Source organism: Neophocaena asiaeorientalis, unplaced genomic scaffold, assembly GCF_003031525.2.
Source record: "Neophocaena asiaeorientalis asiaeorientalis breed wild unplaced genomic scaffold, Neophocaena_asiaeorientalis_V1.1 scaffold320, whole genome shotgun sequence".
Taxonomy (NCBI): domain Eukaryota; kingdom Metazoa; phylum Chordata; class Mammalia; order Artiodactyla; family Phocoenidae; genus Neophocaena; species Neophocaena asiaeorientalis.
In genome coordinates this window covers 1,236,610-1,243,638 of record NW_020174826.1, presented here as the reverse complement: position 1 = coordinate 1,243,638, position 7,029 = coordinate 1,236,610, and the positions used below count along the sequence as shown (strand labels likewise).

Genomic DNA, 7,029 nt, shown 5'->3' with positions numbered 1-7,029 from the left:
TAGTGCTTTGTGTCCCCCTAGAGGGGTGGGATAGGGAGGGTGGGTGGGAGATGCAAGAGGGAGAGGATATGGGGATATATGTATATGTATAGCTGATTCACTTTGTTACACAGCAGAAACTAACACAACAATGTAAAACAATTATACTCCAATAAAGATGTTAAAAAGAAAAAAAAATACTTGGCACAAGGCAAGTGCTAAATAAATGTTATTACTATAAAAAAAATCAAATTCATTACTTTGACTCCAAAGATGTCCCTCCTCCTGTATTCCTTAAGTCATCACCAACTCCCTCATATCACCCTCAGTTAAAGACACCTTAAATTTGTCTATATTAGAGCCCCCACACCATAATCAGTCTCTAATTCCTATCTATTCTACTTCCAAAATATCTCTCAAATATATTTTCTTTACTCCCACCACTACTCTTTTAGTCCCACAGTAGTTCTTAATTCATCTCCCTGAACACCTAGACTGATTAAAATACTCCCTCTCCCTATGTACCTATGTACCTGGGACACAGTGAATATGCCCTTATCATGCCACTTAGAGAACACTGTACTATACTATACTATATACCACACTATAATGGCTGATTTGTCTTCCATACTAGGCAAAAGTGAGGAACAGAGTCTTCTTAAAGTGAGGAACAATATTTTCATTCCTCCTGTGTCCCCTACAACTAACTCAGTACTTGGACGGGATCCAAAGTAGGTGTAAAACAAGCATCTGCTGAACAAATGGGTGAATAGAGTCTCCAAACTATGATCTCCTTACACAAATACCTGCTTAAAAAACTCCAGTACCCCATCACCTCCTGAATTATTAATAGAAACAGGACCCAACATCCATGTGTCATGCACAGTAAACCACTTATCTATGTCACATTATTTAATATTCAGAACAACTTTATAAATTAGGCACTATTAACAGCTAGAGCTCAGGTCTTGGGTCAGCCTACCTAGGTTCATATCATAGCTCCACCACTTAGTTATGTAATTATGGAAAACAATAACCCCTATCTCCTAAGTTTGATGTGAAGACTAAAAAAGAAAATCTGTATAAAGCATTAGCACAATGCCTGGTACATAGTAAAAGTTAAATAAATGTAATTTTATCATTTTTTTATCCTCATTTTACAGAGAAGGCTTAGGGAAATCAGGTAACTTGCCCAAGGTCATGAGTCTAAAAAGTGATGGGTATGCTCATCCCCATGCTTTTGGCCAAGATGCTATGATCAAGCTAGCCCCATACTCTCTTTCCACCTCTCACACAGGCAGAACTGTCCAAGTTTCATTAAGTACCCTTCTTATGTGCTCATAAATCACCCCTGTATCCTCTTCCAGTGTGTTGCATTAGTTTCAAATACTTATTATCTGACTATAAAATTATAGCTCTATCACTCAGGTATATCTCTAATGGCTAGCACAGTGTCTAATACACAGTACATGTTCACTAAGTTGTTGAATTCATAAATGTTATTTTGTTTCATCATATATATTCAGGTGCTCTGTTTGGAGTTCCACCACTCTCCCTGCTGCTCTTCTCCCAAATTGCTATTCATCCTTCAAAGCCAAGGTCAAGTTCCCTCTACTTCCTTGGAAAGTATCCTCATGTCTCAACGCTAACATTAAATAAACTGGTTCACATGAAGTTCTCTAGTTCCTAACAAATAGTTGATAGTAAAATAACAATAGTGGTAGCAACAATAATGATTTTTCTTTCTTCCTCCAGTGGTCCATATTGTATTGGGTTGGCCAAAAAGTTCATTCGGGTTTTTCCATGACTTCTTATGAAAAAGCTGAATGAATTTTTGACCAACCCAATATTTTGCCTATTAATTTTTCTAAAATGTATCATACAAAAAATCTATTATATGCCTAATTGGTTAGACTGTGAGTTAGTTTAAGCCAAAAAAACTAGGCTTTATTTATCTTTGTATTTTAGTAGCTGCAACATAATTAGTTTTACTAAATAAATCTATAAATTTAAATACCTCCTATTTAATGAAAATCTTCTGATGCCTGAATGGACCAAAAGCTTTCCAAATTTTGATACCTATCAAGACAAAGTCAAAAGTAAAACTCCACCTGATTTTGCACTTGCTCATCCAGAAACTGATTGTAACCCATGATTTTAAGCAGAGGTTGGTCTAAGTGACTGTTTCCCTAAATATAAAATAGGGTTAATCACTTTCTTTATGCTCCAAAGAAATGTTTTCATCTTAAAAAAAATGCCTTTGGACATAATTCAAGTGTTAAAATCATAAATTTATAAACTATCTCTCAAAGTTAGCAATGATAACTAAGCACCAAATAGTTACTTTTTCTTGAAATTCGGAGAGATGCAAGCCAGTACTCTAAGTTAACACCCATCTAGATTTGTAATGTGTATGTTAACTGGTATTTCAGCACAGTGATTAACAACCTTCTAAACAAAACTAATGAACTACTTTGATATAATAGGAAAAAAAATAGTTATAAGCATATGTAGCAAAAAAAACCCACTTCAAATAGTTATTGAATATTTTCTATGTGGAAGGGAATATTTTAATATGGACCAAAGAACAGTCTAATATTGCATTATTTAATGTTTATCCTAGCCATTTTAATTAGGACTCTAATACTAGTAGTAGTAATTTTCCATCCTGTTTCCCATATGAAAAGAATACAATAGAGTACTTTGGCACACACTTTTTTATTTTTCATTGCTCAGCTGAAATCGAGTTGGTAGGTTGTAAAGTTTTTCCAGTTGCTGAGCAATGCAAATCCCCAGTATTCAATGCAAATCCACAGTTGTCAAGTGTTGGGGAGTTACAGAACTCTTATATGATTTTACAACACATGTAAATAAACAAGCAAACAAACGAAAAGATTTTTCAGTACCACCTACCCTTTCAATTTGTAGTATGAAAACTACAGCAAAGTCCCCAGATACATAAATCCACATCAGTTAAGGAAATTATTAAAGTAAACTATGTCTGCATAGAGACAGTGACATTATAGGGAATAAGTTTGCGATGCATACTACATAACAGCATCATGTCTTAAACAGTGTTATTAATGGAAAAGTATTTACCTTATACAATAATAAGCAATTATTATTGTAAAACTGATCTAGGATCAGAATCTATGAAGGACAGGGCTCCACAAACCAAAGCCTAATTCTCTGGGTTACAAATAAAGACAGCTGAACTACACAGTCAGCATATAAAATAACTTCAATCTTAAACTCTAATGTCTGCTCACTCATTGAATGTAGAACTCCTTTCCTTTGAAGCTACCTAGGTTAGGCATTTATGATATCAAGTGTTACAAAGAACAGTTGCAAAAAAAACATAACCCTACCTACAACATTGGGTAGCAAGTAGTGGGCCTGTCATAAAGTTGTCTTTGAAATGTAAATATATAGTTTTGTGGTATAAATATTTTTAAAGGACATTTTGATCCAACGTCTCAAAAATTCATTATATTAACACATGCTGAGAAATGGTTACTAACTAAAGTTGTTTTTCAAGTTTACACAAATCATCTTAAAATGCCAAGTGGTATGAACAGAACACTGGTTTGCAAGTCAGGAAACCTGTGTAGGTGCTATTCTTCATCTAGAATACTAACTATATCTTAGGTTATTTGTTTGTTTAAAAAAAATATACCAAACTAGGGGCTCCCCTGGTGGCGCAGTGGTTGGGAGTCTGCTTGCCGATGCAGGGGACACGGGTTCGTGCCCCGCCCCGGGAAGATCCCACGTGCCGCGGAGCGGCTGGGCCCGTGAGCCGTGGCCGCTGAGCCTGCGCGTCCGGAGCCTGTGCTCCACAACGGGAGAGGCCACAGCAGTGAGAGGCCCGCGTACCACAAAAAAAAAAAAAAAAAAAAAAAATACCAAACTAAATATAAGGGCCTACCAATTCTGAAATTACAAATTAACCTAAAATTTTCTAAAATATAGTACCATGAGATAAGTATATATACTGATCAATTGGGGCAAAATTTCATTACCCAACATATCCTATTCTTTTTTAATTAAAACTCCATTTTTTGAGATCCTACTACATGTTAAATGCTTTACATATATTATCTCATTTAATTTTGAGCCATACATTAACTGTTGTAGAAAATCATTGTTAGCTACTTTTCAGATGAGAAACCTGAGGCTAAGAAAAATAAGAGATGTGCTCAAGTTCACACGGTTAGTAATTGGTAGAAATGAGGTTCCGACTATAAAGTTCACGCCCTTGTCTCTAAACTTGTGTGTTTGGTAAGTAAAAGACACCTGACTCTCCACTATTCCATGTGGACACTATTTGTATGGAAAAAAAAATTAATTATGAGAAGGAACATTTATGTATAAAACCTTGCTGAATAAAGTGGTGTGTGCTAATAATTTTCATTTCCTCAATTTTCCATTTTTCTTCAACTACTAAATAAATTGTGGGATTACTATGCTTTCCTCACTCTGCAGACATGGTACACTGCCATTCTAATCCACAGAATGGATTAGATATATGAAACATAATATGTATTATACTTAAAAGCTGAATATTATACTTAAAATTTACAACTTAAATTCTAGATTTCTTTAGAAACTGCTGATGGTTCTGCTGCAATTAAGAAATAAAAGCATATAAAATTAAAGAAACAAGCTGAGAGAAGAAGTGAAAAGACCATGCTTTCATTTACCTCATGTATATTTCCCATATAGGATTATACCAGATAGGATTTAATCTTAATTTTCAACTTCAAAATATCTCTTTTACAAAGTTAGGATTCCTTAAAGCCAAATGCTGCTTGTAAGTAAACAGCACAAACTGAAAACCTGATAGATGAAAAATAACATAAAGGAAATATAGAGGAGTACAGGATAAACTAATTATGACTTACATGACGAAAGACACTTTATACTCCACAAATCGTGTTGCCATATGCAGGAAAAATTAAAACTAAAATATCAAAAAGTTATAAGCCTAGAGTGTCCCCTTATATTTTCCATTTCATGCTTTCTGACCAAAAAAATTTTTTTTCTTTGTGAAGCATCTTTCAATACAAGCACAATTTAACATTGAGGTGGGATAAAACTGTCCAGGTAATGGGTGTTGGTGGTTGTCATAACTGATGTAACTGTCCTTTTTCAGGTTTTTTTTTTTTTTTTAGTTTTGCTAAAATATCAGCAATTATAAAATTTTGATACAAATATGTTGTACACCTGAAACTATTATAATGTTATATGTCAACTTTTGTAAAACAGCATACCCTTACATACAAGTTGCATAGAACATCTTCAAATACGTTCATTAACCATTTGATTTCCTTCTGTGAAGTGACCACATATGTCTTTTGCTTCTTTATTCTTACTGGGTTTTCTGTTCTTATTGAATTTAATTTATTATTAATAAAAACAACTACAGTAATCTCAAAAACAAAAACAAACTGTTGCCCAAAATTAGTAAGGATGATTCTAGGACATGGGAAACAGTCTTCAAACCATCCCACTACCTAGGACCAGGTCCTGGGACAGCGGGCGATGTGCACTTCCTTTTTGGGGCTTTTTATGTGTTTGTTTGGTTTTTGTTTTATCAATATCCCTTCAGCAGTGTAATTCCCTTGGCCACTGGCCCCTCGCCCGGTTTTCCACACCGGCCCCCACCCCTTTCCTTCCGACCTGCTCGCTCCCTTCACACTCTAAGAACCACCTTGGGGACCCTGTGGAGGCCCTGCCTGATTTGCGCCGACTGACCCCAGAGGTTCTCTCCCTCACCTCAACTTCCCCCGTTTCCTCCCTCGGAGACGGCGTCCACCGGCCTCCTCACACCCCGGGCCTGACTTCTGTCCCCGTATGGCTCGTCATCCCCGGCCACCTACCGCCTTAAGATCCGGGAGGACTTCGGGACAAGCAGCCGCGTCGCGGCGCTCAGCCCTAAACGCGGCGGCCGAGCGCCCGGCTGCCCGTCCGTGAACAGCTGCAGCCGCGAGTCCGCTCCAGGGCCAGGGTGGCGGCGACGAGGGCGGGGCAGACGGCGGCTCCCACGGGCGTTGGGCGGGCGCGGGGCGGGGCCTCGGGCGCCTGGGGCCCAGAGCGCGGCACCGCCCGGCGGGAGCAGAACCGTTAAACCAGTGGCGTGCGTTTCTCTGGATGTGCAGGGCGCGAGGGGCGGGCGCAGCGTCTCGGGAGCCGCGCGTGGTGCGGAGGCTTCGCCGAGGTGCCTTTGGGACCCCAGCCGGCGGTCCTGCTTGCCCGACACGGGGAGGCGCGAGACGAGACGTCTGCGCGGTGCCGGGCGGCGGACTCCAGGAAGCGTCTGTGAGCTATGCCGCCTCTGTGAGCGAGGCCGCCGGTGAGCTGACGACTGAGCCCCTCCCGCGTCGGAGCTGCCGGCGGATCCCGCAGGCGCTGGCAGCTGTCCCTGGCCTGAGTCTAAGTGGTGCTAGGATTCGGCCTGTCATGGAGTAAGGGAAATGGTTAACTTCTGACAGGAATACATATCGCACACAGACTGCCGTCCTGAAAGGAACAAAATTGGTTGAGGCGACTCCATCTGAATCCGAATCCTTTATTTTTAATTTTCACTTTTATTCTTTTACTCAATTTTTCACTGTTATTTTTGAGAGTCCCCACTTGGTACTACCACTATACTAGGGGGACGTGGAGGCGGAACACGGGTGAACACGGGTGTAATTACAGGGCTCACAATCCGGTGGGCCCCTGGGCTGGTGAACAAATTCTGTGGGCTGTGCTAAGTATTGCGATAGGGGAATAGATTTAAGTTGGGAGCATCGTGTAAGGAATGCCTAAACTGACCCTTAGGCTTGGAATGTTAGAGCCGTTTTCGGAACAGCTTAGGCTTGGTTTCTTCCAGCTGGCTGGAGGAAGAAGGCAAGGAAGAAGAGACGGTGCAAAGGGAAAAGAAAACTTGTCTGGCGTACAGTAGTTGGAGTAGGGGAAACAGCAGTGTGGAAAGGAAACAGAAGTGGACATGAATCAAAAGTTTGAATCTTTCATAACTTATCTTTTTGAATATTGGAAGGGTCGTTC

General features: G+C 39.7%; 1 protein-coding gene across 1 annotated transcript in view; it reads right to left on the bottom strand.

Moving 5' to 3' along the window:
* Positions 1-5,987, bottom strand: part of CUNH8orf88 (chromosome unknown C8orf88 homolog) — a 43,001-nt gene extending 37,014 nt beyond the window's left edge. The window contains exon 1 of the mRNA XM_024760417.1: positions 5,859-5,987. The gene's annotated coding sequence lies outside the window, so the exon portion shown is untranslated. The remainder of the gene's footprint in view (positions 1-5,858) is intronic.
* Between the last annotated feature and the right edge of the window lie 1,042 nt (positions 5,988-7,029).